We start from the raw sequence: 17730 nt of genomic DNA, 5'->3' as shown, positions 1-17730 counted from the left end.
GCTGATGGCTCAGAGCCTGGAGCCTGTTTCCGATTCTGTGTCTCCCTCTCTCTCTGCCCCTCCCCCGTTCATGCTCTGTCTCTCTCTGTCCCAAAAATAAATAAACGTTGAAAAAAAAAATTAAAAAAAAAAAAAAAGAACAGAATTTAGTTATATTACATTTTACATGTGACCTTTGCTCTAGGCCAGCTAACTAAGCTTCTTTGTTTACTTTATCAAGGTTGCAGATTCAGTACTTTTGTCAGGATGACATTTGAATAAACAAATGATTTTGGGTCCAAATGATTTACATAAACTTATTCCTTCTTAAAGAACTACTTGAATTTCCTTTCTCCATGAGGGTTTTTTACTTCGGATCCTCCACAAATATACATATAAATGACAAGCACAACTGTGGTGTCAGGAAATCTTGGAACTGGAACCCTTCAGATCTGATCTAGTACTCACTAGCTATGAGATTTTTGTAATAGCTCTAAGCCTTAATTTCCCTACCTGTTAAAATTTGTATGATGATAAATTACTGTCTCAGGTGGTTGCTGAGGAGTAATTAAATCATAATGTATAAAAGTCCCCAGCAAAGTACTCGTTTACTTATTCTCCAAATGTATAAGGGATTTCCAGGATAAATTTCCCTGAAGATTAAATCAGCAAATAAAAAGGGGGGGGGGGGTACTGATGAAAATTCACCTTCGTTTTGAGAATGAAGATTAACCTTGTTAGGTTCATTAGGAAGACAGAATTTTTTCCCCGTTTATAATGAATTGTTACAAAAAAACTATCATATTAGGAAAGAAAAGTGGGTTCCGTGATGGGCTATTTTACTTTAAGCCTTCAAAATAAAGAAAACAGATGAAAGAGGAGAACCTTATTTTTTCTTAAATTAAAAACTTTTATGATAAATAGAACATATTTAAGAAAAATTAGAAAGTAGAGATAAGCACACACACATACAAAATGTAACTGTGAGATGACAGATGTAACTAACTTTATTGTGGCAATCATTTCCCAATACATACATAAATCGTCACATTATATACTTTAAACTTAAACAGTGTTATATGTCAATTATGTCTCAAAGCTGGAAAAAAATAAAGATAAGCAAAAAGAAGTAAATTAATTCATAGGTGAACACTATGAATGGTATGGTATACATTTTTCTATATGTTTTTCTGGACAACGTATGCTTTTATTTTCTCAAGAATGTGATTGTATTCTACATGATTTTGGTAACCTTAATTTTCCATTTAAAAATATATAATGGAGGGGCGCCTGGGTGGCTCGGTCAGTTAAGTGTTGGACTTCAGCTCAGGTCATGATCTCATAGTTGATGAGTTCTAGCCCCACGTTGGGCTCTGTGCTGACAGGTGCTTGGGATCCTCTGTCCCCCCTCTCTGCCCCTCTCCTGTTCGCTCTCTCCCTCTCAAAAATAAATAAAACAAAACAAAATTGTACAATTCGCATATACAACTCTTCTACCAATAATATCATTAATGAAATGCAGTTATTCTTGAGGGTATGGGTAAAAAAGTGTGCTTTCTCATCTTCCTTCCTCTGAAAACCCTTGTCTTTATTTTTGGTGATGCTATTCCACTGTATGGATGTACCACTATTTGTTTACTGTGTAACTCTGTTGATCGATGCTTATGTTGTTTGTAACTTTTTATTAGTACAGACAACGCTATGATCAACAGATATTTAGTTAAAACTTTGGTTTTCTGAGAGGGAATTTTCTAAAGTGAAATATATACAGTGGGGCGCCTGAGTGGTTCAGTCAGTTAAGTGTCCGACTTGGGCTCAGGTCACAATCTCATGGTTTGTGGGTTCAAGCCCCGTATTGGGCTGTGTGCTGACAGCTCAGAGCCTGGAGCCTGCTTCAGATTCTGTGTCTCCTCTCTTTCTGCGCCTCTCCTATTTGTTCTCTGTCTCTCTCTCTCTCTCTCTCAAAAATAAATAAACATAAAAAAATAAAAAAAATACATAAAGTGAAAGGAAAGAATACATAAATCAAAATGTGTTTAACTGACTTTAAAATGGAGATCACCATTAGGAAACTTCAAAGTGGACTAGTGTTTCCTAGTATTACTCTGTTGATCTGCATAAAGTAGGGGTTTTAAGAACTTATATGATTAAAAACTTAAAAGATTTCTTCCTGGATGTACTTATGGGTAGCAATAAAAACACAACATAAGCTTTTAGAACTTAATGGCATCTTTCTCTTTTTTTAAAAAATTATTATTTTAATGGATTTTTTTAAAGTTTGTTTTACTTTGAGAGAGCGAGAGCAGAGAGACTGAGTCGGGGAGGGACAGAGGTAGAGGGAGAGAGAGAGTCTTAAGCAGGCTCCATCCCTGGTGGGGAGACTGACAGTGGGGTTTGAGGTCACACCTGTGAGATAGTCACCTGAGCCCAAATCAACAGTCAGAGGCTTAATTAACTGACTGACCCATCCAGGCACCCTGAGTATCCATAATCTTAAAAAAAAATTTTTTTGGGGCGCCTGGGTGGCGCAGTCGGTTAAGCGTCCGACTTCAGCCAGGTCACGATCTCGCGGTCCGTGAGTTCGAGCCCCGCGTCGGGCTCTGGGCTGATGGCTCGGAGCCTGGAGCCTGCTTCCGATTCTGTGTCTCCCTCTCTCTCTGCCCCTCCCCCGTTCATGCTCTGTCTCTCTCTGTCCCAAAAATAAATAAATGTTGAAAAAAAAAAATTAAAAAAAAAAAAAAAAGAAAAAAAAATTAAAAAAAAATTTTTTTTAATGTTTATTTTTGAGAGAGAGACACACACAGAGTGTGAGCAGAGGAGGGGCAGAGAGAGAGGAAGACACAGAATCCAAAGTAGGCTCTAGGCTCTGAGCTGTCAGCACAGAGCCCAACATGGGGCTCAAACTCACCAACTGTGAGATCATGACCGGAGCCGAAGTTGGATGCTTAACCGTCTGAGCCACCAGGCGCCCCGTCCATAATCTTTAATGAAGAGATTGATGACGGCAAATTAATTATCATCATTTGTCAGGGTGCACTTTTCTATAATTTTTCTAAGATATTGATTGATAAGTACTGGATTTTTCATTGATGAAATATTTATTTAGATCCATCTTGGCAGATGCTCCCTTCCCCACAACAGTTCAGTGGTTTTAGTGTATTCACAGTTGTGTAATCATTACCACCAAGTTTAGAACATTTCATGATTCCCCCTTCATGCCCCCTCCCCAAAAAACCTGTACCCATTAGCAGTCACTCCCAGTTTCCCCATTCTCCTAGCTCCTGGAAACACTGTTCTACTTTCTGTCTCTGGATTTGTCTCTTCTAGACATTTCATGTAAGTGAAATCATACTATTTGTGGTTTGTGTCTGGCTTCTTGCACTTAGCATAATATTTTCAGAGTTCATCCATGTTGTAGAATGTATGAGTATTGTTGAACAATGCAGGGGTTAGGTGCACCAACGCTCATGCAGTTGAAAATCCACTTAGAATTTTTACTTCTTTAAAACTTTACTACTCCCCTACTATTGACCAGTAGCTGTACCGATAACATAAACAGTTGATCAGCACATATTTTGTCTGTTCTATGTTTAATATGTAGTATTCTTACAATAAAGTAAACTAGAGAAAAGAAAAAGTTAAGAAAACCATAAAGAGTATACATTTTCAGTACTATTCATATATTTGAAAAAATCTGCGTATAAATGGAGCCACATAGTTCAAACCTTTGTTGAAGGTCAACTGCACATCATTCTTTTAAATGGCTGAAGAGTACTCCATTGTATGCATATATCACATTTTGTTTATGCATTCATCAGTTGATGAACATTTGGGTTGTTTTCATTTTTTTGGCTACTGCGAGTAATTCTCTATGAACATTTGTGTAGAAGTTTTTACTTATTTATATTTTAAATTGTCTTGGGCATAAAAAAGTGGAATTGCTGGGTTATGTTTGCCCTGTATTTAGCATTTTGAAGAACTACCACACTGTTTTCCAAAGCAGCTGCACCATTTTACATTCTCATGCGCAATGTGAGAGTTGCAATTTCTGTACATCCAAACATTTGGTATTGTCTGTCTTTTTGATTTTAACCATCTTAGTGGGCGTAAACTGGAATTCCGTTGTGGTTTTGATTTGTATTTTCCTAATAACTAGTGATATTGAATATCTTCTCCGGTGCTTTTTTGACCATTTGCGTATATTCTTTGGAGAAGTGTTTATTTAAGCCCTTTGCCCATTTTTTCATTGGGTTTTCTTTTTATTCTTGTTGTTGTTGGGTTGTAAGAGTTCTTTATGTATTCTGGATACTAGGCTCTTAACTGATTTATGATTTGCAAATATTTTCTCTCATTTTGTGGATGGCTTTTCCACTTTCTTGATGGTGTCCTTTGAAGCACAAAAGTTTTAAATTTAAAAAAAAATTATTTATTTATTTATTTATTTAAAAAAAAATTTTTTTTTTCAACGTTTTATTTATTTTTGGGACAGAGAGAGACAGAGCATGAACGGGGAAGGGGCAGAGAGAGAGGGAGACACAGAATCGGAAGCAGGCTCCAGGCTCTGAGCCATCAGCCCAGAGCCTGACGTGGGGCTCGAACTCACGGACCGCAAGATCGTGACCTGGCTGAAGTCGGACGCTTAACCGACTGCGCCACCCAGGCGCCCCGATTTATTTATTTATTTTTTAATTGACATCCCAGTTGGTTAGCATATAGTGCAATAATGATTTCAGCAGTAGAATCAAGTGATTCATCCCCTCCATATAACACCCTAACAAGTGTCCTTCTTAATGCCCCTTGCCCATTTAGCACATTGTAAATGTGTATAAAAAGTTTTTTTCTACCTTGGGAGGAACTGGAAGGGATTAGGGTCTGAAAATAGCAATCTGTAAAATGGGGATGGTATCTTTTCCTTATGAGTTGTGAGGAATAAAGGAGATGATACTTTTATATTATAGGTAATACATGTGTTAATCCTGCTACTAATTTTTTAACATGAAATTTTGATGATCATTGATCCTTTAGTGTCTTTTATTTTTAGAGTATCATGAAGTCTTTAAGAACAAATTGTTCTGACTTTCTTTTTATTTTCTTCTGCATTTCTTAATTAAAAGCACACCATATATTATAAAAGGAAATGGTTATGCATGTTATATATATGGAACTGATGATTATTGAGCTGTAAAAGGCAAATATTTTAAATTGAATATGGTTTTTAAAATAATTATAAGGGGTGCCTGGGTGGCTCAATTGGTTAAACATCTGCTTCTTGGTTTTGACTCAGGTCATGATCTCATGGTTGCGAGATCAAGCCTCACATCAGGCTCAGCATGGAGCACTGAGCCAACTTGGGTTTCTCTCTCTCCTTCTCTCTCTGCCCCTCCCCCACTTGTGTGTGCATGCTCTCTCTCTAAATAAACTTAAAAATTGCTTAAAAAATAATTATAGAAGTCATATAATCTGCAAAAGTAATTAGATAGTAAAGAAAGCTATGAGAAAGAAAGTAAGAAACACTCAAAATCCCACCAAGTGATAATTACTTAATATTTTGGTGCATTTCCTTCTTTCTGTCTTTTCATTTGTGGTACGTACACAAACACACATATTCACCTTTACAAAAACAACTTAAAAAAATGATTATCTTACATATGTAATGGTAATCTTTTTTTAATCTTCTTTTTTTTAATGTTTATTTTGAGAGAGAGAGAGTGAGCAGGGGAGGGGCAGAGAGAGACAGAGACACAGAATCCGAAGCAGGCTCTAGGTTCTGTGCTTGTAGCACAGAGCCTGACACAGGGCTCGAACTCATGAGCTGTGAAATCATGACCTGAGCCAAAGTCAGACCCTCAACCTACTGAGCCACCTAGGTGCCCAGTTTCAATCTTTTTTTAAAAAAGAGTTTTTAGGTAATCTCTACACCCAACGTGGGGCTTGAACTCACAACCCCAAGATCAAAAGTCACATGCTCTACTGACTGAGCCAGCCAGGTGCCCCTAATCTTATTTCTTAAAATCTAAACGCTAAATGATGTTATCTTTCTGTGTTAGCAAATATAGATCCATATAATCATTTTGCTTTATGGTATTCCATTGTCTGGCAATATTTTAATATGATTAATCCCCTATTGATGAATATGTTGTTTTCTCGTCATTTTTACTGAATAAATAATGCTTAGTATGTTTGCCCACTTGTGTCTCATTATTCCTTTATAATAAATTCTTAGAAGCAGAATTGTTCGATCACAGGGTTTGCCGTTTAGCAATGTATTGCCAAATACTTTCTCCACATAGGATGAACCAACTTACACTACCAAAAGGGCTCAGTGCTCTCTCTTTCTCTTTGTCCTTGCCCACGTGGCTTTTGCTTGTTTACCTAAATTCATAGGCAGATGATATTTTGCCTTTATCTATATTATTATTGTTTTATTACTAGGGAAGTTAAATGCCTTCATTGTGCATTGGCTGTTTGTATTCATCTTTTGGGTATTTTGCATTCATTTCCTTTGTGCTTTTTTCAATAAGCAGTGTGTATGGCAATTAAGATTGGGCTTTGAAGTTGTATTATCTGGATTCATAATCGCAGCTATACCACTTTTCAGCTGTTTGACTTGGGCAGGTTAACTGTGTCTTAGTTTCCTCATCTGTAAAGTGGGGATAATGGTAGTACTTACCTTGTAGGGTTGTCGCAAGGATCGCATGACGGGCGAAGTGCTGGCAACAGGGTCTGGCAGATAACAAGCACTGCTATTACTATTAGTCTTTTCATGCTCGTGTATTTCTATAGGATAAATTCCTACTAGGATAGCTCTGTGTGAAAATAAATATCACTGAATTGCTGTTTTAAAGAGTTGTTCCTTTTGTACTATAACCTGCATAATAACTCTTTTCAGTGTCATATCAGGATTATGATTGCGTCCAAGCCATCTCAATGATCTGTTTCTGTATTCATCTGTATTTTTTCTTTCTTTATTTTTTAAAAGACTTTTTTTTTTTCAACGTTTATTTATTTTTGGGACAGAGAGAGACAGAGCATGAGCGGGGGAGGGGCAGAGAGAGAGGGAGACACAGAATCGGAAACAGGCTCCAGGCTCTGAGCCATCAGCCCAGAGCCTGACGCGGGGCTCGAACTCACGGACCGCGAGATCGTGACCTGGCTGAAGTCAGACGCTTAACCGACTGCGCCACCCAGGCGCCCCAAGACTTTTTGTTTTATATAGAGAATGCATGCATGCCTGTACACATCCGGGGGGGTGGGGCAAAGGAAGAGAGAGAGAGAAAATCCCAAGCAGGTTCCATGCTCAGTGTGGAGCCTGTCGTGGGGCTTGATCCCATGACCCTGGGATCATGACCTGAGCCAAAGTGTAGAGCGGACACTCAACCAACTGAGCCTCCCAGGTGCCCCTATAATCATCTGTATTCTTGAGAAATCAAAACATTCGTGTATAAAATTGTACATATTTTAAACATACGGGAAAGTTTAAAGACTTAGTCCTATGATCACCTGTATATTCACTGTCTAGATTAGGAGTTTGCAAATTTTTTTTTTCTGTGAAAGGTTAGATATTTTCTGTATTTTTGTAAAGGGACAGTAAATATTTTAGGTTCTAGAGGCCAGTCTCTGTCACAACTACTCAATTCTGTAGTTGTAGTGAGAAAGCAGCCATGTAACAGGTGAATGAATGGACATGGCAGTGTTGAACAGAACTTTATTTACAAAAACAGGCACGGCTGGATTTGGCCTGGCTGTAGTTTGCCTTCCCCGGATCCATATTAAACAGTTAACAGATTGCTATATTTGCTTTCTCTGTAAATGTGTTTATGTATGCATATATATTTTTGTGAACCACTTGAAAGTTAAGTTGCAATCATCATGGTGCTATATACTTTAACATTTTAGTATGCACTCATAAAAATAAACACATTTTTCTGCATAACCATAACATCATCATTAGAGCTAAGAACATTATAATTTTGTAATTTGTAATAGAACCAAGCCTATAATGTAGCACATAAAGTATGAAAATCCTTAGATTTGCTTCTCAACCATTGTAACCCATTGAACTGTCTTTATCCCTGTTCTTTTGCTATCTTTTTCTTTAGGTAGATATTTGTATTGTGTCACACTGTTTGCTGCTTTCATTTGACCCAGTTACACAGTCAAATGAAGGAAATGTTGTGATTTCTTTCATGTGTTTGGTTTGTATTTTTTAAAATCTGGGTTTTGTTTCTATATTTTATATGATTTGAAAGAGACAATTTTGTAATTTATAATCGAAAGAAGAGATCTTACATAGTGTCTAATTTCCATTTGATTGTTGGTACTTGTTATGTAGTGGAAGGAACTGAAGGAAGGTAAAGCCAATCATGTGCGTTTAAAAAGTGGCCGACTTTTGAATTTTCATGCTAAAAGAAGGAGGGCAAGTAACATGGGTATTCGCACTGTTTTCAAGCTTAACTTTAATGTGCTTTTACTTGATAAGAAAATTTATAACACTTCTGGTAAAACCCTCTACTCTGTGAAAAGTTATGCTGCACATTTGTCCAGCGTCCTTGCTTTATTTTTCTCCACTCCACTGGCATCTTCTTCCCAGATTCAGCACTTTGTGTTGCCTTCCTCTTATATTATCTCTTAGGCTACAGATGCTAAGCATCATCTTATTTTATCCTTTTAGAAACGTCAGCTTTCTTGATTACAAGGAAAGAATTTGGTGTGTTGGTATAGCTGTGGGACTGTAGGCTACAGCTAGGAATAGCACGCGCAAAATGAGGTAAAAATGAGAGTATTTTCTTCTAGATTACTGTCTTGATAATAACTACCAGTAGGAGGCAGGTTGATTGTTAGGAACAGACTCAAGATTATTGTTACATCTCTGTATTCTACAGAGATATAAGCAAAAAATGTATAAAGTTCTAAAAAGAGAAACACAACAGCAAGTAATTCAGGATGGCTTGTGTAGGTACTTGGGATGGGGGTTGGAAGTATGTTTGAGAAAGGCAGAACATGATCATTGTGTGCCTGACTTCAGAATTCGGCCATTAGCCTGATGGAGAAGGGGAGCAATGGATTCCAAATGGAAGAGATTCTAATATTTCCCCAAATGGAAATAGTAGATTTTTTTCTGATCGTAAAAGGAACAACATACTGTTGTAAAATGCAGATTAATAGTACAAAAAGTAGGCATTCATTCACGAGAGTGAATTCTCCACTGCCAGCAGTTAGGTGTGTAGCCTCGTGGTGGGGAATTGCATGATGAGTTTTGCAGTGGTGTGGATGGTGGAGAAGACAAGAGGGTGAGAGTAGAAGTAGGAGGCTGTTAGGTCCAAGTGAGAAATGATGAAGACCTGTTTCTTAGTAGCAGCTGTGGGAGTAGGAAATGGGCAAGGCTAGGGTAACAGTTCAAGAGCTGTTTAGGAGATAGATGGGATTCAATGACCAGTTGGATGAATGGGCTGGAGGATCCCCCAGAGAAGTGGCCGGAATGGTGGTTAAGTGGATTTCTCAGAACTTGGGATCAAATTGTGGGGTCACTTGAAGTGGTATAAAAAGGGAAAATAGCAGTTTTGCCAATGGCATAATTCGACTGGGAAGTGTGTCCGGAGTTCTTACTTTCATCCTGTGTTTCCAGGCTTTTTTTTTTTTTTTTTTTTAGAAGGGGAGCTACAAGTGAGAATTCAATTCTGTTTTGACAAGATAAGAGCTATTATATCATACATTTTTCTCTTACTAATTTTTCTCTCTTAAATTAGTTCAGGGTAGCAGTTTCCTTTGAGAAGTTGCTTCTGTTTTGGTGTGTAACTGTAGCATAACTTTTTTCTTTTTTTTTTTTAATGTGTATTTATTTTGAGAGTGGATGGGATATGAGCAGGGAGAGGGAGAGAGAGAATCCCAAGCAGTTTCCGCAGCAGGGCTTGAACTCACAAACCCTGAGATTGTGACCGGAGCTGAAATCAAGAGTCAAATGTTTAACTGACTGAGCCACCCAGGCACCCCACTGTAGCATAACTTTTACATTTTACAAAGTCCTTGTTCGCATCTTTCACTTTTTTTTCTGAGGAACTGAGATTGGAGTGGGGTGAGGGAGGCACTTGGGCAAGTTATTTGCAGACATTTTTTTGACTCTGAATTAAGGGCTGTTTGGGTTTCTGAGCAGGATCTTGCTTTCACCAGATTCTGCTGTGTTTCTCATCATTGGAAAGAAGGCTGTAGAATTCATGGTATGACACTTTGGCTCAGTGTTATTGTCACAGTAATGCAGTGTTAGCATAGACTCTGAGTTCTGGGACACAGTGAAGGATCCGCAGTATCCAGGTAACTAAAAGATGATTGGTTGGTTGATGGCTGGGGCTTTTGGAACCGAGGCATTCATTTCCTGGTGAAAAAGACTTAGGTCACCAATGCCAACTTCTCTTGCTTTTTCAGATAGGATTAACCACGAACTTTCATACAGATAAGAATTTCTGCATTTTAAATGGTCCCATAGAAGGAAATTTCACTCCTTTTTTCTTTTGGTTTTTTATCTGTGCATTGAGCAGTCCTCATTGTTGGGACATTTTTAAACCTAGCTGAAATGCTGCCATTTCAGGACACTTCTTGTTCAGTTTTATGTTACATCCTTTCATGAACCCCTTATGAAATGTTGCCTGGAATATACATGTAGTATCACAGTAATACACTACTTTTGGGGTTTGAGAAGATGTGGATAGAGGTTTGAGAAGACATGGGTGAGGGTTATTGAATTATAACACAGTGTTAAGTTAATCTTTTTCCCTGGAGTTAGTTTCTTGCTTTATCTCTATTATAATTATTACTACCATTTTTAGTAACCTTTTAATGGATGTAGTTACTCACCTGAGGTATTATTCTAAATAGTATGTGTGAGAATAGGCAGGCTTTCCTTAGGGTCACGGGTTGAAATTGTATAACAGATACCTAGGATTTAGGAGAGACCTTGCCCCCTGCAATGTTTTCTTGTATTTATACTGGAAGGAATTAAGATAGTAATGAGAAAGATACATTTTGAAATTTTGCTGTTGGTTTTTGTTTATACTCTAAAGCTTATTTCAGAAACTTGCATTTTGGTTCTATCAGTTGTGTTATTTATTTATTTATTTACTTATTATTATCATTTTTTTAAATTAAGTAGACTCCACACCCAGTGTGGGGCTTGAATTCAGAACCCCAAGATCAAGAGTTGCATACTCTACTGGCTGAGCCAGCCAGGCACCTCCCAGCCAGTTGTGCTCTTTAAAGTCAGTTTTTTTCTCATCATTTAAAAAGTGGCTTCCTTGCACCCAACCAAAAAGTGATAAACAGCGATGAAGCATATGCAAGCTTAGTTAACTGGTGAGTTATTTACTGACAACTTTCTCTTGGCTCCTGTATTTTATGTTTATATCTAAGAATTTATGAGCTAGCATGTAATGGACAGCATTTGTTAGAAGCAGGCATTTCTGAGTTCAGATCCTAGCTGTTTAACTTCACAAATCACGTACTTTGTGAAGCCTTTAAAATGAGGTGGAGAACTATCTCACAGAAGTTTTATGAGGCTTAGTTGAAATTATGTATATAAAGAACCTGGTACAGTGATATATATAGGGGGCACTAAAAGACACTGGCTCCTTCTGTTTTACATAAAAACAAACTTGAGCTCATAAAAAGTGGGAAACCAAAATCTCTTAAAAGTTTCATTTTTTCCCTTAAAAATAAAAAAAAAAATCTAAATGCTATCTCCTTTAGGCTTTCTCATCTTGTGGAGTTGGGGATAGATGCACTCACAATAATACCCTGGGGCTTTTTCTCTTTCAAAGAGCTCATTATTCTGTATTTTAATTGCTTAGTATAATGCTTGGCACAGAAATGGTCCTATTTGTCGGAGGGATGTCTTGCAAAGAGAGAAAATGTTCTCTATTGCTTTCTCCTCTTGAACACCTCAAAAGTTGTACTGAAAAAAAAAATAGATTTATTTATCCTCTCAGGATAGTTGGTTTGTTTTGGAAGAGAAATGATACATTATAGTTAAGGAAATTAAGTACAGTATTACCAACTGGCTTAAAATCCTGATGTCTTCTGATATATTCCTTATTATCAGAGTTTTTATGACTTTAAATGAAGGCAATAGTGTGCTTTTAAATGTTTGAGAATATGAAGTTTTTGAAGGGCTCAAGAATGACTATTTCTCTGAACTTGATTCATTCACCTGACATTTATTGAGTACTTCTGTATAGTCTAGACCCTGTGTGAAGGGCTATCAAAAGCCAAAGAATTTCTGATGGTTTCTGTCCTCAGGGAATTTTACTTTAGTGACAAGGCAGACAAGAAAACCAACCGTATATTATAATTGAGAAATATTGTAGTACCTGCCTAGAAAAGGTAAACATAGGAAGACTCTCTATTCACATTTGGTACATGAATGTGTTGTCTGTACCTGTGTTGGTGGTGGCTGCAGCAGGCGAATATTTTGGAGGAGCTGGGATTTGAAGGAGGGGAGGGGAGGAAGGTTCGGGAGAAAGCCATTGCAAGCACCTGTGCAAAGGCAGGGTGGTATGAGAAGCCTACAGGTTGTTCTTTGTATGATGAAGCTGGGATCATCAAGGACTGAGTTCCTTCTGTTTGCTTCACCGTCCGTTGGCATTGCTTCTATTACCTTGCAGTCCAAAATGATGGCCAGAGTGCCGCCCATCGTGTCCCAGTACCAGACACACTCCCAGCCAAGTCTGTTCCCTTCAAGTAGCTTTTCTGGAAGGTCACATCCATGACTTCCACTTACAGCTCGTTGGCCAGTCCTAGCAGCTGGGAAGGCTGGAAAGGGTACACTATTACTTGGGGGCATGGTGCCCAGGATAAAACCAGAGTCGGTTACTGAGCAGTAAAGGGAGAATAGGTATATAGACCACCAGCAGTGTCTGCCACTGAGAGGATTGAGAGTGGAGGTGGGGAGACCAATTTAGTATAGCTGCTAAGTAGTAGTAGCTTAGTCTCTTACAGAAGAGATTTGGTTGATAGTCTTGAAATGCAAGAAATGTAACTGTTTGGTAACTAAGTAGAGAAGCTATTATGCGGGGAAACCTAGAGGGTGGAAGCCATGGTTTTGATACCATACTGTTCAAGTTCTGGGAGTAAAAATCGTGCTTGAATGATTTTAATCCTTGAGTTACAAATCTTTCCACGCTTTTAGAAAAATTAAAGATTTCGGTACTAACGAGGAACATTGATAAGAATGGCATCGATAGGTATTACGTTCCAAAAAACTATCCAGTGTGGTTTTTTCAACTGGGTAACATACATTCAAAGGGGATTTGCAATTAGTTTTTCTCGAAGATGAAATAATGAGTGGTTTTATTTTTCTGCTCTATACTTTAGGTTTTGTACACTTGGCACATTGTGACTTTTTTTTTTAAATGGGGTAAAATGCACACAAAATTTACCATTTTAATCATTCTTAACTGTACAGTGGCATTAAGTACATTCATAGTTTTGTGTGCTGTCACCACCATCCATCCACAGAACTCTTTTCATCTTGCAAAACGGAAACCCTGTATCTTTAAAGAATAACTCCACATTTCTCCCTTTCCCCCAGCCTCTGGCAACTTCCATCCTACTTTGTCTTTATGCGTTTGCCCACTACCTCAACAGAAGTAGAATCACACAGTGTTTGTCCTTTTGTGACTTACTTAGTGCATCTAGCATAATATCCTTAAGGTTAATCTATGTTGTAGTATGTGTCGGAATGCATACACCACATTTAGACATTTTAAAATATTATTTTATTTTTTTAATGTTTATTTATTTTTGAGAGCAAGAGTGTTGAGTGGGGGAGGGGCATAGGGAGAGGAAGAAAGAGACTCTCAAGCAGGTTCCATGCCCCCTGTGGAGCCCCCGAGGGGCTTGATCTCACAACTAGGAGATCACGACTGGGGTGGTAATCAAGAGTCAGGTGCTCAACTGACTGAGCTACCCAGGTGCCCCACATTATAAAAGAAAGTTTATACCACATTAAAAAAGAAAGTTTGAAGATCTAATTGGCTTTATTAAATGATTCATGAATCAGGTAGCATCTCATCCAGCAAGTAAGTAGAGAGGTGCTCTGAGGAGTTGAACAAAATGGAAGGTTTTTATAGGAAAGAGGGTGGGGCAAGAGAGTTCTAAGCAAAACAGAAGAAAGGACTGTTTCAGGCAAGATCATGTGTCCTTAAAGGAATGGGCTGGAGGTCTTATTATGCAGATCACCATATCTTCTTTTGAGGGATGGAGAAGGCCCGTGGCACACCTCAGTGGTGATGATCAGAAAATTTTTGACTGACTAGTTAAGACTTACATTTCTAGGCAAGTTGAAACTACATTTAGATCTGGTGTTAAGCCCTGGTTTACTGACTTGGGGCCTTAAACTAAGTGTTGCCTCTTAGGACTTTTGATTTTCTTTTTAACAATTACCTCCTTGGGATTAGACTCTCAGTTTAACTGAGAGATGTGCTCAAAATTTAAGGCATTGGCACTACTCTCAGCTATTGCTCTGGAAAGTTCCCACAGTTGTTGTTGCTGTTCCTTTGTGTGGTATCCATAGGTCATGTTTTGGGCCTAATCTCTGTGATATTCACAAGTAACAGCTTCAGGTTTGCGGTTTTTAAGTCAGTCATCCTTGTTGTTGTTGTTGTTGTTGTTGTTGTTGTTGTTGTTTTTCCTGACATCCCCATCTTAGGGAGATCATTTGCTTGGTGGTTAGTGGCTGCTAACAGGCGTTTAGAGTTTTTTTGAGAATGCAATTTGCCAGTAAGATTATTATGATTACTATAAACAGGATAATTTCTAATGTTTGGAGTGCATTTTGGAGCCATGGTCCCCAAGACCCAAACAAATTAAATCATATGGATCAAAGAAAGACCTGCTGAATGAGTCACCTTTTTTTTGGCCACGTGGCCTGCCCAGTGATCTTACGTAGTTAAGTTTCAGCTTCCCCAGAAATGTTAATCCAGGCATAACTAACTAGTGGTATTGGCTATAGCATAAACACCTCCTTGCTCAGCTAAAAGATAATCAAGAGCTATCCTATTATCAAGAAAAACTCTGGCTAGAAAGTCTAAGGATCTCTTTTGGGCTGCTATTGCTTTTGCAGATTTTGCAATAATTTTAAGAATTAAGGAGAAGTTCTCGATCATAGCCTCATTACATTTATCCCTAACCACGGAAATAGGGACCTGTCAAAGAAGTGAATCCTGAATCGTGAATATCTCCTGCTAGTTCCTTTTTAAGTCAGCAATGTTAAGTATAGGGGAGCCTGCCAGTGAGATGTCTTATTTTGCTTAATAAAAGTTAGAGGCATAGATTTTCTCCTAGCCTGATATAAATGGTTGTTCTAGTTTCCAGAAGTTACCTCCTTAGTTATGGCCTGGGAGGTAAAGATGAGTATGTTATCTTTCCAAGCCAATGCCAGAGGAAAGGAAAGGAAGAGAAGAAAGAGTTTCATGTTTAGTTAAAGTATGAAATCTTGATCCATGGTCCTGGGCAGTAACAGTCTACCTTGATGTCAGCTACTTCTCTTCCTCATCAAATTGATTTGGCGGGTCTCCCCTGTCTGTGCAGCACTGGATGTCGGGTGGAGCCTTTTGTGAGATGTGTATTCAAGGCTCAACGCCTTTTAATTTTGCAGCAGTGTCCGTGGTCAGGAGCACTTGGTAAGGTCCCTTGCAACGAGGTTTGAGGGCTGGTGTCCTCTGATGATGTTTCTGGAATATCGAATCACCAGGCCTAGAATGTGACCAATGGGATCCTTTGAATTGGGATCTGGGATGGCTTCTTTAACCTGTTAATGATAGGCTTGAGCGTAAGACATTAGAGACTTACAGTAGCTGGTCATACTAGGCTGAAATAACAAGGGATCAGCAGAAGGTGATAGACATTGGTCTCTTGGTGATTTTCTCATGTGGAATGAGTTTGTTTTCCAAAGGGGAAACTGGGAACAGTCAGCAAGATCAAAAGCAATAGCTTAGCCAGGAAAGTCCAGGAGTTTCATCAAGTTTAGAAGTTTTAAGTTTGAGGATCCCATTAGTTCTTTCAACCTTGACTGATGACTGAGGGTGATAAGGGCAATGAAAATTCAGAGAAGTTTGCAAGTCTTTCATTAAGGCTTGTATGATGTGCCCAGTGAAGTGGGTGCCTCCATCACTGGAGATTACAGGAGGTATGCCTCAACTATACCACAGTTTGTTTATCCATTTACCCACCAATGGAGACTTGGTTGAGTTCCAGTTTTAGGCTATAATGAATAATGCTGCTATGAATATGGGCATATAAATATCTCTTTGAGAGTCCCTGCTTTGAATCCTTTTGGCTATATACCCAGAAGTAGAATTGCTGGATACTATGGTAATTTTATTGTTAAATTTTTGAGGAACTGCCATACTGTTTTCTTTGCAATTACCCCATTTTGCATTCTCACCAACAACACACAGGGATTCCAATTTCTCCATATCCTCACCAACACTTATTTTCCACCTTAAAAAAAAAAAAATTGTTAGTAGCCATCTTAATGGGCGTGTGATAGTATCTCATTGTGTTGATTTTTTTTTCCAATATATGAAGTTTATTGTCAAATTGGTTTCCATACAACACCCAGTGCTTATCCCAAAAGGTGCCCTCCTCAATACTCATCACCCACCCTCCCCTCCCTCCCACCCCCCATCAACCCTCAGTTTGTTCTCAGTTTTTAAGAGTCTCTTATGCTTTAGTGTTGAATTTTTTTTAAAGCTTATAAAATATTTAAGAGTGAGTTATATAATCACATGGCGGCAGTTTTATTTAATTAATTAATTAACTTTAGGCTCCTTGCCCAACATGGGGCTCGAACTCACGACCCTGAGATCAAGTCGCATATTCTACTGATTGAGCCAGCCAGGTGTCCCATATGGCAGCGATTTAAAAAAATGGAACAAAATCACCGGTGCTTCTCTAACACCAGTATTATTTTAATGTTATTTGGAGATGTATGACCATATATATATTACTCATGATTGGAGTCATAAACATTTCCCTTTTTGTTTTTAACATGTTTTGTACAACAATCATTTGAATTTTAAGTTCCCAGGAAAATGTTACAAATGCTGAAGAATCTATATAGCATGATTGAACTTACGAACATTTATAATTGTTTGGTTTCTTACATATAGAGAAGTGCCTGGTTTATATGATTTTAGTTCCATAGTCTGGATGATACAGTGACTAAGTAGTCTGTTTGAATTGCACATCTGCTACTTCTGGCTGTGTGTGTTTAAGCAAGTTTCTTAAGGTCTTGTGTCTCAGTTTCTTTATTTGTAAAGTGAGGATAATACCTCAGAGTTGTGAAGACCAAATGACTTAATACCTGTGGAGCTCTTGGAATTGTTCGTGGCACATCATGCATCTCATAGTAGACTTTGCTGCCCTTATTGTTTTATGGGGGGAGGATTGTATCAGCTTGGTTTTTAGAAATATATGCAATATGCAAGTAAGTAACTTAGTGTCTTAGATCCTTAGCTTAGAATGTCACAAGCAGTGTTTTAGCGGAGGGTGCAGTCTATAAGATTGTTTTGGGAATTAAGAGAAGATAAATCTGAAGCAGATAATGTTGGGCAAATAGCTAAATTAGTAATATGGTACAACCGTCTCTTGGGGACTGTGATTTTTCAGGCTGCCATTTAGCCCTTACAACTACTCTAGGCTCTTTTGGTCAGCTTAGTCTTTTTGCTTTGGGCTTCCTTCCCCGTCTGGTTCCCCAGATTC

The 17730-nt window shown here is 38.2% G+C and overlaps 1 protein-coding gene across 5 annotated transcripts in view; it reads left to right on the top strand.

The window, feature by feature from the left end:
* Positions 1–17730, top strand: part of CDK19 (cyclin dependent kinase 19) — a 192783-nt gene that overhangs the window by 29256 nt on the left and 145797 nt on the right. The window contains exon 1 of one of the 5 annotated variants that reach the window (XM_047859494.1): positions 11269–11322. The exons of the other annotated variants lie outside the window; for them this stretch is intronic. The gene's annotated coding sequence lies outside the window, so the exon portion shown is untranslated. Of the gene's footprint in view, positions 1–11268; positions 11323–17730 lie in introns of those variants that run through there. 5 annotated transcript variants of the gene reach the window in all.

The sequence above is a fragment of the Prionailurus viverrinus genome, chromosome B2, assembly GCF_022837055.1.
Source record: "Prionailurus viverrinus isolate Anna chromosome B2, UM_Priviv_1.0, whole genome shotgun sequence".
NCBI lineage: Eukaryota > Metazoa > Chordata > Mammalia > Carnivora > Felidae > Prionailurus > Prionailurus viverrinus.
The sequence above is the reverse complement of the archived record's forward strand: the minus strand, read 5'-3'. Positions and strand labels throughout refer to the sequence as shown.